The 16,258-nt window shown below is 35.8% G+C and overlaps 1 protein-coding gene and 1 non-coding gene across 8 annotated transcripts in view; one reads left to right on the forward strand and one right to left on the reverse strand.

Moving 5' to 3' along the window:
- RALYL (RALY RNA binding protein like) overlaps window positions 1-16,258 on the reverse strand; it is a 729,450-nt gene that overhangs the window by 374,105 nt on the left and 339,087 nt on the right. The gene's annotated exons all lie outside the window — the stretch shown is intronic.
- LOC132542684 (5S ribosomal RNA) lies at window positions 15,003-15,121 on the forward strand. Its single transcript, XR_009553654.1, has one exon. It is a non-coding gene; the product is annotated as a 5S ribosomal RNA (ribosomal RNA).

The following is a 16,258-nucleotide window of genomic DNA, read 5'->3' on the forward strand; positions in this document are numbered from 1 at the left end:
TGCGTCAGTAAAACATAATAACAAATAATAACATTAAATTTAAAAAAAAAATTTGGTCAGATATTTGGTCAGATTATCTGACCAACTTTTTTTTTAAAAAAAAAATTGGTCAGATAATCCAACTTCAGCCTTTGGGTACTTTTTATTTGAACTTCTTATCTGAATCATGTGCAAGAATAAAAACTGAAAAATGTAACATCAACATAGGAAGAATTCACGTTTTAGACTCCAGAGACACTTTAGATTTTTTGTTTGTTTGTTTTAAAAGTCGTGTCCTACAATCTTTTCATGAATGCTCCAAGTATTTACCTGGTCATTCACTAAATGTGCCCCCCTCTTAGATTAGTTATAATTAGCATCAGTTTCAGGCAACTTTCAGGACCACTTCATATTGCTTTGATTTATATTCAGTGCTCTTTCTCCTTGGGGATGTATAGCTTCTTGAAAATTGGTCACCCACTTCTCAGTGGCTCCTAGAAAGCTCCTTTCCCCTTAATCCTTGCATCTCTAAAGCTGACAGGTACTTCCTTTTTGCTCTGACCTAATTTTCTCTAATTTAAATATGTGGTTGCAAACTAGTCATACCCTGAGATAGCTAACTTGTCTCTGAGCTTCCATATTTTAGAACAAACTATCATTTTCATCCTATTAATAACCAAAGGAATAGTCCAATCTTACAAGTTAAATGCAAAAATAAAATCATCTATGTATAAATGCGGCAGCATAAAACATAAGTTTAATTGCATAAGAAACAAGTATTTTCCAAACTGCTATACGGGTAATAGCAGGCATTTTATTGATGAATTTAAAAGGTGTAAAAGTAAAGGACAAAGGGGAGGGGTCTCATTTCTGTTTATGTAAACTATGCTTAAAAGTATTGCACAGTCTCTTGACCTCACAGGAGGTCAAATAAAGCTCCTGTTATGTGGAATTTAAGAAATAAGAACAAGGAGAAAATACAAAGCAAAACTTGAACTGGGTGGAGTGTATTGTACTGAAGCAATGGACTCTAAAGTAGGGCAGAGAATGAATGGAGAGGGCCCTGGGGTCTGGTACATGATGACTGAAAAGAACATACAATATGAGTGAGAATGTTCTGCTGACACCCATCATGGGGAGATGAGATGTTTACCCATGTGTGAACAAAGGTACTATAAAACATTAACTGTTAACCCCCACCATAAAATGATAAAAAAAATTTCTACTCTTACTTCCAAAAGTACAATAATTTCTATATCTTCACAAATGTGCAGTTTATGGTTTAAAATAATTGTATTTAAACACATATAAATTTCCTCCAACACACTTCACTAATAAAATGTTATTTTCACATCTTTGCCCAAATAAATAGGAAAATAGCACTCAGTAATTTCACCAAAACTGTTCAAGAACCACATGAAGGATGTAAAGTGTTATATTTGGCCTCTACTAACAAATACTGATTTATTTTCAGGAAGAAATATCTGATGATAATGATGTGGAAATGTGATTAATCTCTCACGTGATTTTACTATATTATTTATAGCTTAATGTGATTGTTGATTGCTATTGTGTTCCTTCATAGTCTCAGCATAGTATGTACAGAGGGCAAAGAATAGTGACCTTCTTCAGAGGAAAGAGAAATATGCTTCAGGTGCCACTGAACTCGAAGCCTGCTGCCAAGGACAACATCAGAAAGTGCTAAAAGCAATTACAGAGGACAGTCCTCACTGAAATTTATAGCACATTTTGAAAAACTACATCCATACTGCCTAATTATCTCTGTAGGAGAACTTTCATCTCCAGCGATAAAAAATCTTAAATTCAAATTTTAGTATATTTAGGTCAACATAAACCCAGGGAAAACATAATTGCAAAACTGGGAAATAAATTAAACACACAGAAGTGACTTCAGCTAACAGAAATAGTACAGAAGGGAGCTCACCTAACAGAAATAGCAACTATCATATCATGTCACTGAAAAGAAAAGAAAAAAACTTCTTTTTAAAGGTAATAATACTCTATTTTTAAAATACTCTATAATGTTCTAATACTATATAGTATTTAAAATATTAAAAAAATATTAATCTATATTTAAAATACTCTATAATGCTCTAATACTCTATAATTAAAAAAGAAAACACAGTCTACAGATGAAACAACTAGACCAGTTAAATGCAAGTTTTACAGAAGCATATATTTTCACATGGAGAAAACCTCAAATGAATCATGAAGGTCAGTTGAAAGAAGAGAAAAGGAGATTTGATGCATTTTACATTTTATGAAGAGTGATTCAGGTCTTTTGTAATCAAGGAAATCTGATCAGGCTTACAGGCGCACAGGCACATTGGTGGTTCAATTTCAAGGAACAAACATCTCTATCCCATGTTAATAGGCAATATAAAATGACCACATCAAGAATTTCACTTCATTACTTATGTTTCAGGTATTTTAATGAACAACTCGGATACTTCTAGTGAGAACCTCTAGTTGTAAAGATTTCAAACTCACTGTGTCCTCCAGTTAACTGGGTTTTATTTCTGTAATGCAGCACAGGGGAAGGGAGCTAGCACCCCTCTCTGCAGGGAACATTTGACAAAGCCCAACTGGAATGTTAAGTATGGCAGTTAATGAATGTATCAAATGTTAAAGAAATCAGTAGTTAAGTGTAGACTGAATTTAGGATAAATGACTTTTTTTTTCAGCATTTAAGTGTATGTCAGTATTCTCAGAAACTGACATTTTAGCATGGGGTGTAAAACATGTCATTATTGCTGTTGAAATAATCGTTGAACTAAATGAGTACATCTTTAAATGATCCCCAAACTTCATCAGGGGAGATTTCTAATAACAACAAAACATTGTCCCATTATCTATGATTAGATATCAGAACTCACATAAAAACAGGACTTTGTCAATACTTGACTGTTCCCATTTCTTTTTAAAATGTCAATTAAGACAAAAAATGATTTTTCCCCTTAAAACTGTTAAAAATATTTTAAGTTGGGTAGTCCGGCGGTGGCGCAGTGGGTTAAGCACAGGTGGCGCAAAGCACAAGGACCAGTGTAAGGATCCCGGTTTGAACCCCCGGCTCCCCACCTGCAGGGGAATCGCTTCACAGGCGGTGAAGCAGGTCTGCAGGTGTCTATCTTTCTCTCCCCCTCTCTGTCTTCCCCTCCTCTCTCCATTTCTCTCTGTCCTGTTCAACAATGATGACATAAATAATAGCTACAACAACAATAAAAAAACAAGGGCAACAAAAGGGAAAATAAATAAATACTAAATATATATATTGAGTTATCAATGAAAGAGAGATGCAGAGAGAAAGACAGAGACAGACCAGAGCACCGCTCAGTTCCTGTTTACTTGTGGTTCAGGGGATTGAACCTGGAACCTCAGAGCATCAGGCATGCAATTCTTTTGCATAGCCATTATACTGTTTCCACAGTCCCAAAATGATGAACTCTTAATCATGAAGGAGAATAAAGTCAGGAAGGAAAATCTCTTGTAAATTAATGCAGCTGTGATGAACAGGCTTCAGAAGGCTTTTGGTTTCAGTAAGTTTCAGCAAGAGATCTCTCTTTTGCTATGTTAATTATTTAAACTGAGGGTTCTGGAGGCTAAAAACAAATCCATTTGCTTCCTTCATTCTGCAAAGTAAACACCATTCTTCTTCAAAGCAGTTCTTCTAACTTAAAGGGAAGTGGTTTTATGTTCTCTAAAAGTCATTTCTCAGCACCACCCCTTACATGAAATTTCCTCAGCTCCCAGATGTACCTAAAAGTTAAGTCCCTCTTTCTAGATCTTATAGTAGGATGTGATTTAAGATTACATTCAGCAATCTGGAACTTCTTTATGAAGTACATAGAACTATCTAGACCCTGCCTTACAACTAAAAAATGCCTACTAGCTATCTACAGAATGGATATCCCCCCCCCGCCTCCGAAATCTCTTCATCTGCACTACTCCAGCCTTTAGGTTCATGATTGTTCAACAACTTGTTTGGCTTTATATATTAACTCTCTTTTCAGCTACCAGGTTCCAGATGCTAGCATGATGCCAACCAGACTTCCCTGGACAGACAACCCCATCAATATGTCCTGGAGCTCCTATTTCCCAGAACCTCACCCCACTAGGGAAAGAGAGAGGCAGGCTGGGAGTACGGATCAACCTACCAATGCCCATGTTCAGTGGGGAAGCAATTACAGAAGCTGGACCTTCCGTCTTCTGCATCCCACAATGACCTTGGGTCCATACTCCCAGAGGGTTAAATAACAGGAAAGCTACCAAAGGAGGGGCTGGGATATGGAGTTCTGGTGGTGGGAACTGTATGGAACTATACCCCTCCTATCCCCCACAATCTTGTTGATCATTATTACATTACTAAATCAGATTAAAAATGCATGGTATTTTCAAATAATAAACTTATTAAAATGTTCATAGAGAATGTATAAAGTCTAAGAATATATTTGTGGGTTTCAGATTATGATATAACATTATTAAGTAAAATGATCATAAAGGAAGTCATAATGGTTCTTTTAATCTTAAAATTATGACAGCTTCCCTTCTACTTTCAGACTCTTTTTCTTTCCCTCCGTTAACTGTTGATTACTCTGGAACCACCCTGTCCAATCATAGAAAAAATTACTTTGATGAACACATGAACAGCTGGGCATTGCTCACAAATGGAGGAACCACTCCTAAGGTTATTAGCAGTAACTTCTTACTTAGTGAAATCCATCCTGTAACAAAACAAGCAATTTTCTATAAGCTAATACACAGTGAGAATATATATTTTCACAAGACTGCCGGAATAAGAACAATAAAACTATGCTGAAATATCAAATTCTGTCCACTTAGATATATAAAATTTTATATATAGTTTTATAATTATATATAAATAATCCTTTCTCTTTTTTCTCTACCTTAATTCCTTTCTTTTCCTCTTTTTCTTGCTTTCTCTTCCTTTTCTTCTCTCTCTTCCCTTTCTCTCCCTCTTTTTTTCTCTCTCTCTGTCTCTCTCTGTCTTTCTCTCTCTCTCTATTTCTTTCTTTTGTTCCACCAGGGTTATCACTGGGGTTTGATACCTGTTTGCTGAATCCACTGTTTTAGGCAGTCATCCTCCCCCTCTTAATTTGATAAGAAAAAGATAAATTTAGAGGAGAGGGGAGATCATAAGGGAGAGAGAAAGAGAGACACCTGCAGTCCTGATTCACTGCTCATGAAGCATCTCCCTTGCAGCTAGGGAGGGGAGCCTCAAACCTTTGAGCATGGTGATGTCTGTGCTTATCTGGGTGAGCCACCACCCTGTCCTTAGTTGAAATTATAGCTCCAGATCAATTTTCTATTTTCTGAACTTATTGAAGGATAACTGCGAGCAAAAAGGAGGAGAAATTAGCTTTTCTGTTGTAAAATGCTATCAATTTAGAACTGAGACTGTTTCCTAGATACTTATTAGATTAGTCAGATTTCTTTAAGATATGTTGTATATAAACCAGCCCCTCCCCACACACACATCAGTAACTTCAATATTTATTTTCCACTCAAATTATGTAACCACAGCATCAGTTTTAGCGCTAACCATCTGTTTCAGATTGTAGTCAATGTCCATGTCTGTACAATATTGTCCTCTTAGAAACTTAAGGCAAAGGAATAGCACTACCCAAGATATATTGTCTTAACAAATGACAAGAACAGAAACCACAAAATCAAATCAGGTAAACACATTTGAAGTGTCCCCTTGGAAAGAATATATATATCAGGCCTACCCACAGTCTACTCATCAAATCAACTTTATCACTGTTAATGCAGATAACAGGGTAGAAAAAAAACTTTACCACCTATACCTCAAGGACATCTTTGATGAAATAAACCCAATTGCAAGAAAAAGTAGAGCAGATTCAAGCCAATGGGACTACATCAAATTGAAAAGCTTCGGCACAACCAAAGAAAACTATTAAACAAACAGAGAGACCCCTCACAGAATGGGAGAAGATCTTCACATGCCATACATCAGACAAGAAACTAATTACCAAAATATATAAAGAGCTCAGCAAACTTAGCACCAAAAAAGCAAATGACCCAATCCAAAAACGGCCAGAGGATATGAACCAAACTTTCACCTCAGAGGAGATCCAAAAGGCTAACAAACATATGAAAAACTGCTCTAGGTCACTGATTGTCAGAGAAATGCAAATTAAGACAACATTGAGATACCACCTCACTCCTGTAAGAATGACATACATCAAAAAGGACAGCAGCAACAAATGCTGGAGAGGCTGCGGGAACAGAGAAACCCTTCTGCACTACTGGTGGGAATGTAAATTGGTACAGCCTCTGTGGAGAGCAGTCTGGAGAACTCTCACAAGGCTAGACATGGACCTTCCAAATGATCCAGTAATTCCTCTCCTGGGCTTATACCCCAAGGACTCCATAACACCCAACCAAAAAGAGGTGTGTACTCTTATGTTCCCAGCAGCACAATTCATAATAGCTAAAACCTTGAAGCAACCCAGGTACCCAACAACAGATGAGTGGCTGAGAAAGCTGTGGTATATATACACAATGGAATACTATACAGCTATCAAGAACAATGAACCCACCTTCTCTGACCCATCTTGGACAGAGCTAGAAGGAATTATGTTAAGTGAGCTAAGTCAGAAAGATAAAGATGAGTATGGGATGACTGCACTTATCAACAGAAGTAGAGAAAGAAGAACAGAAAGGGAAACTAAAAGCAGGATTTGACTAAATTGAAAGTAGGGCACCAAAGTAAAAACCCTGTGGTGAGAGGTAGTCATGCGGCTTCCTGGGCCGGTGCGGGGTGGGGGTGGGTGAGTGGGATGGGACACAGTCTTTTGGTGGTGGGAATGGTGTTTATGTACACTCCTAGTAAAGTGTAGTCATATAAATCACTAGTTAATTAATATGAGAGGGGGAAAATTAATTGTATGTCTCTAAGTTTTTAAAACACAGTCCAAGTCTTTTTAATATATAGACTGTGTAATTGATATGTGGACTCTCTCAAAAGCCTAGACCAAGTAGATCAGAAGCAACCAGTGGCACAGCTATATAAGATACTCGGTACTATACAGCAAACCCTAATAAAAGGACTTTTCAAGTTAACCCAATTACCAAATAATGTGATGATAACAATAACTATCCATTGTCTTTTTGAACCCTAAGACAGCAGGAATCTCACATCTCCACTATAGAGCCTATATTTCCCCCAGTCCTGGAACCTTAGGATAGGGCCCACTTTCCCGTATGCCTCTCCCAATCCATATCAAATAATATAGCATCAGCCGATAGCAACCTAATCAATGCAATGATTGCCACCTCAACATGCTTCAGCTCAGACTGTGTCCAGAGACTTCATGTGTGGAATGACAACCCTTCAGCTTCATTACACGGGTGAGACCTTTCCTTTCATAGTATACTCTAATTCCATCCCAGGTGGATCACTTTCTAACAAAGTCTGAAAACCTAGATATAGACCAGGTTCTGTGAGAGAGAGCATATGTTCACATGTATCCATAATCTAGTGCAAAATATATACCTGAAAGCAGAAGTACACTAGAGTTTGCAGTGAGTACCCCCCTAACACTTCCTCTCCACTATTCCAACCTTTGGGTCCATGATTGCTCAACAATTTGTTTGGCTTTGTATGTTAACTCTCTTTTCAGCCACCAGGTTCCAGATGCCATCAGGATGCTGGCCAGGTTTCCCTGGACTGAAGACCCCACCAATGTGTCTTAGAGCTCTGCTTTCCCAGAGACTCACCCTACTAGGGAAAGAGAGAGGCAGACTTGGAGTATGGACCGACCAGTCAACGTCCATGTTCAGCGGGGAAGCAATTACAGAAGCCAGACCTTCCACCTTCTGCAACCCACAAGGACCCTGGGCCATGCTCCCAGAGGGATAGAGAGTGGGAAAGCTATCGGGTGAAGGGATGGGATATGGAGATTGGGTGGTGGGAATTGTGTGGAGTTGTACCCCTCCTACCCTATGGTTTTGTTAATTTATCCTTTCTTAAATAAAAAATAAATTAAAAAAAAGAAAAAAAGAAAAATACTCTTTGTAGAGAAGACAGTGAGCTGAATGGCCTTCCAAAATGAGATCAATAATTGCAAAATCAGCACTTTAGGTGGCCAGGTGGTGGTGCACTTAGTTAAGTGCACATGTTATAACACACAAGAACCTGGTTTCTAGCCCGGATCCCTACTGGCAGGGGAGAAGCTTCACAAGTGTTGCCAGTGTCCTCTCCCTCTCTTCCTCTACCCTTTCAATATCTATCATTAGCCAATAAATAAATAATAAAATATTTTTCAAAATGAAAATCAAACTGTAAACAAAGTGTGAGGAAATATTATGAAGTAATAATATGATTTTCTTGTGTTTGGCAAGTCCCTCATGGTGACCAGAAGCTCAGTGTGGACTTCAGCAGCCTCAGGATAGTCTGCTGCTCACTAGTACCTTGGCCTTGAGCTAAACTCTGCCTCAGTTTTGCATCTGAAGAAGAATTAATACCACCAGCCTCAAAGCCCAACTCCAGGAGTTAAATGAGGCAGCTAATGTAAAAATCTTGAATATCTTTTCACAGTTTTAGGCTACTTAGCATCTTAATATGCTTTCCATGTCTCCCTCATCCATCATTTCTACACAACATACCACTTTAATTCTCAAAAGCGCAGGCAAAGTGCAATTTAAATAGTCATTCTTAATACTATTTTGTGTAAGTCACTCTTGTCCTTAATCAAATAAAATGACCTTATTTTGTATTTATCATTTGTCACATTGTTCCAGCAAATGTATATGATATGAAAGTTATTAATCTGTGAAAGCAATACAGCAATCCCATAAAAAAATGCAGTACAGGCAAGTCCAAGGAAGCAGGTCATTTTAAGTTCTATTGTTTTTCATGACGTTCATGATTTTACTACAAAATCAAATTACCCCAAACTGTGCGAATTATATATAATATTCTCAAGTTGTTCTTTCTAGTGCAAATCTCCGCATGCTATATTTATTGTACTCTGAACTTTAAGCCAGAATCCTGAATGTTATGTACCTAATGTCAAGATACCTAAATTAAGAAAATACGGTATGTACTTATAATAACCCTAAAATATCCAGGAGATTAGCTACATGCTGTGCCAGGAACTGTTTCTAGTAGATAGATTTTTTTCTTTCTTTTTTCTTTTTTTTTTTTTTAGAAACTAAATAAAATGTTTTTCTATAAAAACCTAAAGGGATTTTTATATTATTAAACAAACATTTGTAATAAAATATTTTAGTGTTATTTTTACTCATTCAAATGTTCACTGGTTAGGAAAATGTTTCCAATAATAAAGTTGCATGAGTCAGTAAAAAAGAAAACGGAGATTTTTCTCTAATGAGTTACTTGCATGGCAAAGCTTAAGTAAGTTCTATAAGGTGGAAGAGTCTAGTATCAAAATGTAGTCACAGTGGGCAATTTGACACCATTTTGAATGTTTTGTTTTATAATAGAAAAGCTAGTCTCAACTGTCATGAAAATTATTGTTTAGGCAAGGAAGGGTGTTTTATAATGATATAGTGATGAATATTAGAATAAGGTTCTAGAAATAGCCAAGGCAAAAAAAAATGACAGGCTCAAAATTATCCTTGAAAAATTTCTCAAGTAGACAAAGGAAGAGGGGAGGATTTACAGTTAGTGGTATTTATATACTTTTCCCATATTTGGAAAATACTCTCTTCCCTGATCCAGCTTTCTAATCTTATTTCCAACTCTGACACCATCTCCCCAGATAATACCTTTAGCCCACCTGCAAGCTAGCTGTCAGGCTCAGGCAAAAATTATTAAAGTCAGGAGTCAGGTGTAGTGCAGCGGGTTAAGCACAAGGACTGGAGTAAGGATCCTGGTTCGAGCCCACCGCACCCCACCTGCAGGGTAGTCGCTTCACAACTGGTGAAACAGGTCTGCAGAAGTCTGTCTTTCTCCTCCTCCTCTGTCTTCCCCTCCTCTCTCCATTTCTCTCTGTCCTATCCAACAACGACATCAATAACTACAACAACAAAAAGCAAGGACAACAAAAGGGAATAAATTTTAAAAATGTTCTGCTTTTTTTTATGTACCTAATGTCAAGATATCTAAATTAAGAAAATTCAGTATGTACTTATAATAACCCTAAAATATCCAGGAGATTAGCTACGTGCTGTGCCAGGAACTGTTTCTAGTAGTTTGTGCCAGGAACTGTTTCTAATAGTTTTTTTAGTAGAAACTGTTTCTAGTAGTTTAGTAGGACCTGTTTCTAGTAGTAATGTTTTTCAGCCACCACGTCTTTCCCTAGTGGGGCAGGACTTTGGCGGGGAGGGGTCCCCAGGACACATTGGTGAGGTCATCTGCCCAGGCAAGTCAGGTTGATAGCATAAAAGCATCTGCAACGTGGTGGCTGAAAAACATTAAAATATAAAGCAGATCATTTTTTTTTAATAATCATAAACCTAAAGGTAAGAATAGAGCAGATAAGATTTGGGGTCTCCATTTTGGAAAAAGCTAGGAAGTCTATTTTAGGTGTATTCCAAGGGGAACCATGATTTTACTAATTTTTAAAAATCATTTTTAAAAATATTTATTTATTTATTCTGGGAGTATAGATCAGTATGTCAATGCCTATGTCCAGTGGAGAAGCAATTGCAGAAGCCAGACCTTCCACCTTCTGCACTGCATAATGATCCTGGGTCCATACTCCCAGAGGGATAAAGAATAGGAAAGCCTGCAATGGATGAGATGGGATGCACGACTCTGGTGGTGGAAATTTGTGTGGAATTGTACCCTTCTTATCCAACAGACTTGTCAACCATTATTAAATCAATTAAAAGAAAAAACAGAAAGGAAGTAAAGACAAAAATGTAGACAAAATGGGCAAAATATATATAGATAGAAAGAGATTGATACAGATAGTTATAGATATAAAGTCAACCCCTATTTGTGACCACGGGAGAACTACTGCAGTTTCCAATGGAGGGAATGGGGACCCAGAACTCCAGTGGTGGGAACATTATGCAACTATATCCCTAATAAGCTTTGTAGATAAATATTAAATGGCTAAGGAAAAAATAAAAGGGGGGCCAGGTGGAAGCACACTTGGTTAAGTGCACATTATAGTGTTCAAGAACTGAGGTTTAAGTCTCTGGCCCCTACCTGCATGGGAAAAGATTCATAGGCAGTAAAAAAAAAATAAAAAAAAAAAAAAGGAAAAACCATGTAACACTTTGACACTCTGGAAAACTTTTATTTTTTGACAGAACTAGTTTATTGAAAGTGCTATATGAGATGCGAAGAATGCATTAAACATTACCTTTTATTCATTTTGGTTTATACAGGAGTATCCATTATAAAAAATGAAGTACTATATGTTTTCGTACCTGTTGCAAAGTGTATATATCATGTGATAAAAAGCAATTATGTTATTGGTAATGGAATCAAGATTCCACAGAACTATGGAGTGCTGCATAAAACTATAGGTTCAAAGATTTATAAAGTATTATTGTAACATTGTGTCCAGAATCTCCTTTGCATCTTTTGATTGTTACCAAAAGGATTGGCATATACTTCATAATACTTGATCTTTTTATACTTTGGACTATAACTATTTAACAAGACAAAAACACCTGGTGCCTGAATCTGTAATATCTATATTTCTCTGTAATAGAAACAAAGACAAAAATTGACAAAGGCACTTTGGTATTATTTTCTCTTTAAAAGATACTTGCTCACTATTGAGTTAACACATTCTGACGAAAAAGCAGAACAACACAAATTGCCAAAAATTGCAATAAATTGTTAGATTTCCAGTTTCTGAAATGTGTTATAGTCTAATTAACTTAAAGTGAAAAATACTGAGACGATTTCCGCTAATGATAAAACATTGTTGACTACAAACATGAATAAATGCTTTAAGTCATGATTACCTAATTTTGCAAGGAGTTTTGTTATTATAAAACTACTATTGTATCATGATAATCAAGCTTCTAAAAGAAGCCTATTAGGTTCCAATTTGTAAGAGAATTAAAGTAATATGAGAAAATAAAACTCTATTAAAACCGTGATTGTCACATTATTTCTTTGGTTTAAAGTTTTTTTTTTTTTTTAGTTTTATGTAGCATTCTAAAGTATTTCAAAATACTTATGTATATGGAAAGATGATTCATCTCAGAGAAAATGTTTGTATTACATTTGCGTTTTCTTTCTCTACTAGTTCATATCATTATGCTAGTAGCAGATAAATATTTATTAATACAGATACATATACATAAAAAAGAAACAGGACACAACACCAAGAACACTTATTTTTAAAAGATGTACTATCATCTATAACTTAATATTAATTGGATTTATGACTCTTCTTTCATTAAATTCTCATTCATTCTTTTTCAAGTGCATAGGTCAGGAAACTAATTTTCATGGTTTCCTACGAACCCTAAGAAAACGTTACACTAGTTCTATTGATAAATAATGTAGTATACACACCTTTAGAAATGCTTCTAATGTTCAATTTTGAATTTTTATCCTAAAACAGAAAAATTCCATAGCTCAAACCCAAAAAACAATCCTACATTTATGTCTGATATAAAGTTAATAGACTTGATCTACAAATAACAATGTTCTCAGCAATAGTATGTTATTGATCTACTCAAACAAAACAATAATAATAAAAAAGATCATTTCTTCAAAATTTATTTTAGATTTATTTTTATTTTATGGATTTTTGGAATTATTAATTTATTTTAACATTTAATGATATTCAAGTTATAGCATAAAGACTTCTCCTTTCTTCACCCAGTTAGTTCATGTGTGTGTGTATGTGTGTATGTATGTGTATATCTGTACAGACTTTTTCTTCCTCATGTTCTTTGACCTAGATCCCTACCACAGCATTTTTATCCACTTTAATTACTACCAGTCCTCTTGTCATTCTGTATTGAGGATCTTCCAACACAATATATTTTGTCTATTTTAAATATATATATATACATACACAGAGAGAGAAATATCGAAGCTTCCTTTAATGCTGTGGAGTCTTAACTGAAACCTAGGTTGAGCACATGGCAAATCAGTGTAATATCCAAGTGAGCTAGGGGTTGTTGGAAAAGTCAAGATATATTTTTTCTTTTTCTTTTTTTTAAAGATTTAAAAAAATATTTCCTTTTTTGTTGCCCTTGTTTTATTGTTGTTGTAGTTATTATTGTTGTTGTTATTGATGTCGTCATTGTTGGATAGGAGAGAGAGAGAAATGGAGAGAGGAGGGGAAGACAGACGGGGAGAGAAAGAACGACACCTGCAGACCTGCTTCACCTCCTGTGAAGTAACTCCCCTGTAGGTGAGGACCTGGGGGCTTGAACCCAGATCCTCATGCCAGTTCTTGCGCTTTTCACTAAGTGCGTTTAACCCACTGCGCTTCGCCTGATTCCCCCATGATATAATTTTCTATGTAGAAGTATTACATGACATTTCTGACAACCTAATATTTCACCAGCCCAGTCTTTGGAAATATATTAAGTGTCAGGCTAATGAACTGGACTGACATACATCTACATGGATACACCACTACATGAAGCTCCATCAAAATGTCAGTAGTTGGAATGGAAAGAAAAATTGGATCTAACTGGAATGCCAAAGTAAAGATCCAAAGTCAGAATGCTAGATGAGAACAGTATCTAAAATTATAACACCAGGTACAGTTCAGTCAAGAAATGAACCACAAGTATCAGAATATTACTGTTCTAGCTTGTAAACTGAGCAATTTTCATCAGCAAATTTTAGCTGATTTGTTGTATAAATAACAACATACATATATGGATTCGACCATATTGGGATCTACCTAGGCAACTATCAACAATTGCTGTATTTCCAGAGGCTTACAAATAAATACATATCTCATTGTAGCTTACACTAAAAATAAATAAAATCCAGATTTTACTTAAAATTATAATCATCTTGTTTCTATTCTTACAAGAACGTCTCTGTAACTACTAAACTTTGAACTTACTTGCAAACTTGGATTTGCTTAATTTTTTCCATCTCAATTTCTCTATGGAATAAGTGAGTCATTAAACTTCCAAATTTCTTTGATGGAGTTATTCCTGTTTTATTCATCATTCTACTTTTGAATGCACCAAAATATACTAAAATCATAAATATTCCTGCCATTCTATAGCCTCCAGGAAAAAAAAAAGAAAATCTGTAGAATTGGGGCAATGTATTATTCCCTTTGTGTTGGGCATTTCACAATTACTTTATTGGTTCAGTCATAGGAGAAGTGACATGTGTATATTTCAACAAATATTTATTCAGCACCACACATCAGTCTAGGTAACAGTGATTCAGTTGTCGACAAATGTAGCCCTCTGCTGCCAATGTGTCTCCACTAATTTCCAAGAGTCTTTTTTTTTTTTTTTGCTCTCAGATATAAGTATCTCTGTTATCTACTTCTGAATTGCCTTTCCTTATAATTCTTTCTTACTGGTTTATTCTTCTACGAAGAATATGCTTATCTCTCAAATTGATCAAGTCATTACTATTTAATATTTTAACATGAGTAACCTTTAAAAGAGGAAACAATTACCAACTTAATTGTATAAACTTACTCACTGATACCACGGAAATATATTATTTGTCCCATGACTATACCTAGGTCTGTATTTAAATGTTTCTGAGATGGAAATTACATTTTCCTCCTATCTTCAAACCAGTATTGCTTCTATGCTGATAGTTGTTAAGTACAATACTAAAAAAAATTCTATTCAAATTTGTTGACTCAAATAATGAAAGTTAAATAATCAAAAATAAGGGTTATCTTTATAATTATTTCAAATATACAGATTGTATGTATTACTTCCTATACTTCACCTGGTAGCTACCTAAATTTTAATAATAAACATTTTATAAATAAGAAATTCCAATGAACAAGTAAGCTTAATCATTAAAATTTCTATTTAGTAAAAATACTTAGTTCAGTAATTTAATTAAAAAAACCCTAGACTATGGCCATACTACCCTGAACACGCTGGATCTCATCTGATCTCGGAAGCTAAGCAGGGTCTGGCCTGGTTAGTACTTGGATGGGAGACCGCCTGGGAATACTGGGTGCTGTAGGCTTAAAAAAACAAGAAAAAAAATGTACATACTCATTTTCCAGTACATCCTTTTGTAGATAAATCTTTGGATCTTTGAAAAATTACCTGTGCTGAACTTTCATATCATAAGTTATATATTCACTTTAAGTGATGGCTGTTGAACTAAGATTCTACTGCAATGAATAATTCAATTTCTTTCTATCCTTTTTTCTTTCTTTCTCACTTTCCCTCCCTCCTTCCCGTCCTTTCTTCTCTTCTCTTTTACTTTCTTTCCTTTCCTATTCTTTCCCTTCTCTTCCTTGCTTCCTTTTTTCCTTCTTTCCTTCCTCTAACTCTTTCTTTTTTGTCCATCAGAACACTGCTCCGGTCTGGCTTGAGGTGGTGTGAGGGACCGATCCTGGGACACTGGAGTTTCAGTCATGAAAATGTACATAACCATTATGCTCTCTCCACTGCCCAGAATAATTGATTTCTTTTTTTTAGGCTTTTAAAAAAATTTAATTATGTATTCCCTTTTGTTTTCCTTGTTGTTTTATTGTTGTAGTTATTATTGTTGTTATTGATGTCATTGTTGTTGGATAGGACAAGAGAAATGGAGAGAGGAGGGGAAGACAGAGAGAGGGAGAGAAAACAGACACCTGCAGATCTGCTTCACCACTTGCAAAGTGACTCCCCTGCAGGTGGGGAGACGGGGGCTCGAACATGGATCCTTACCGGTCCTTGCACTTTGCACCACCTGCTCGTAACCCACTGCGCTACTGCCAACTCCCGAATAATTGATTTCTTAACTTGAAACAATTTCTATTAAAATATTTTAATATTTTACAGATATTAAAAATACTTAGAGACTTAGAAAACATTTCTTTTTTATTGGGGAATTAATGGTTTACAATAATTACAGTTGTTAGTACAGGTATAATATTTCCCAGTTTCCTCCTCCTAAATTAGGAGTACAGTTTATTTTTTTTAATTTTTAAATATTTATTTATTTATTTTCCTTTTTGTTTCCCTTGTTGTTTAACATTGCTGTGGTTATTGATGATGTTGTTGTATAAGGGCAGAGAGAAATGGAGAAAGGAGGGGAAGACAGAGAGGGGGAGAGAAGGACAGACACCTGCAGACCTGCTTCACCACCTTTGAAGCCACTCCCATGCAGGTG

The sequence above is a fragment of the Erinaceus europaeus genome, chromosome 1 (genome assembly GCF_950295315.1).
Source record: "Erinaceus europaeus chromosome 1, mEriEur2.1, whole genome shotgun sequence".
Classification (NCBI taxonomy): Eukaryota; Metazoa; Chordata; class Mammalia; order Eulipotyphla; family Erinaceidae; genus Erinaceus; species Erinaceus europaeus.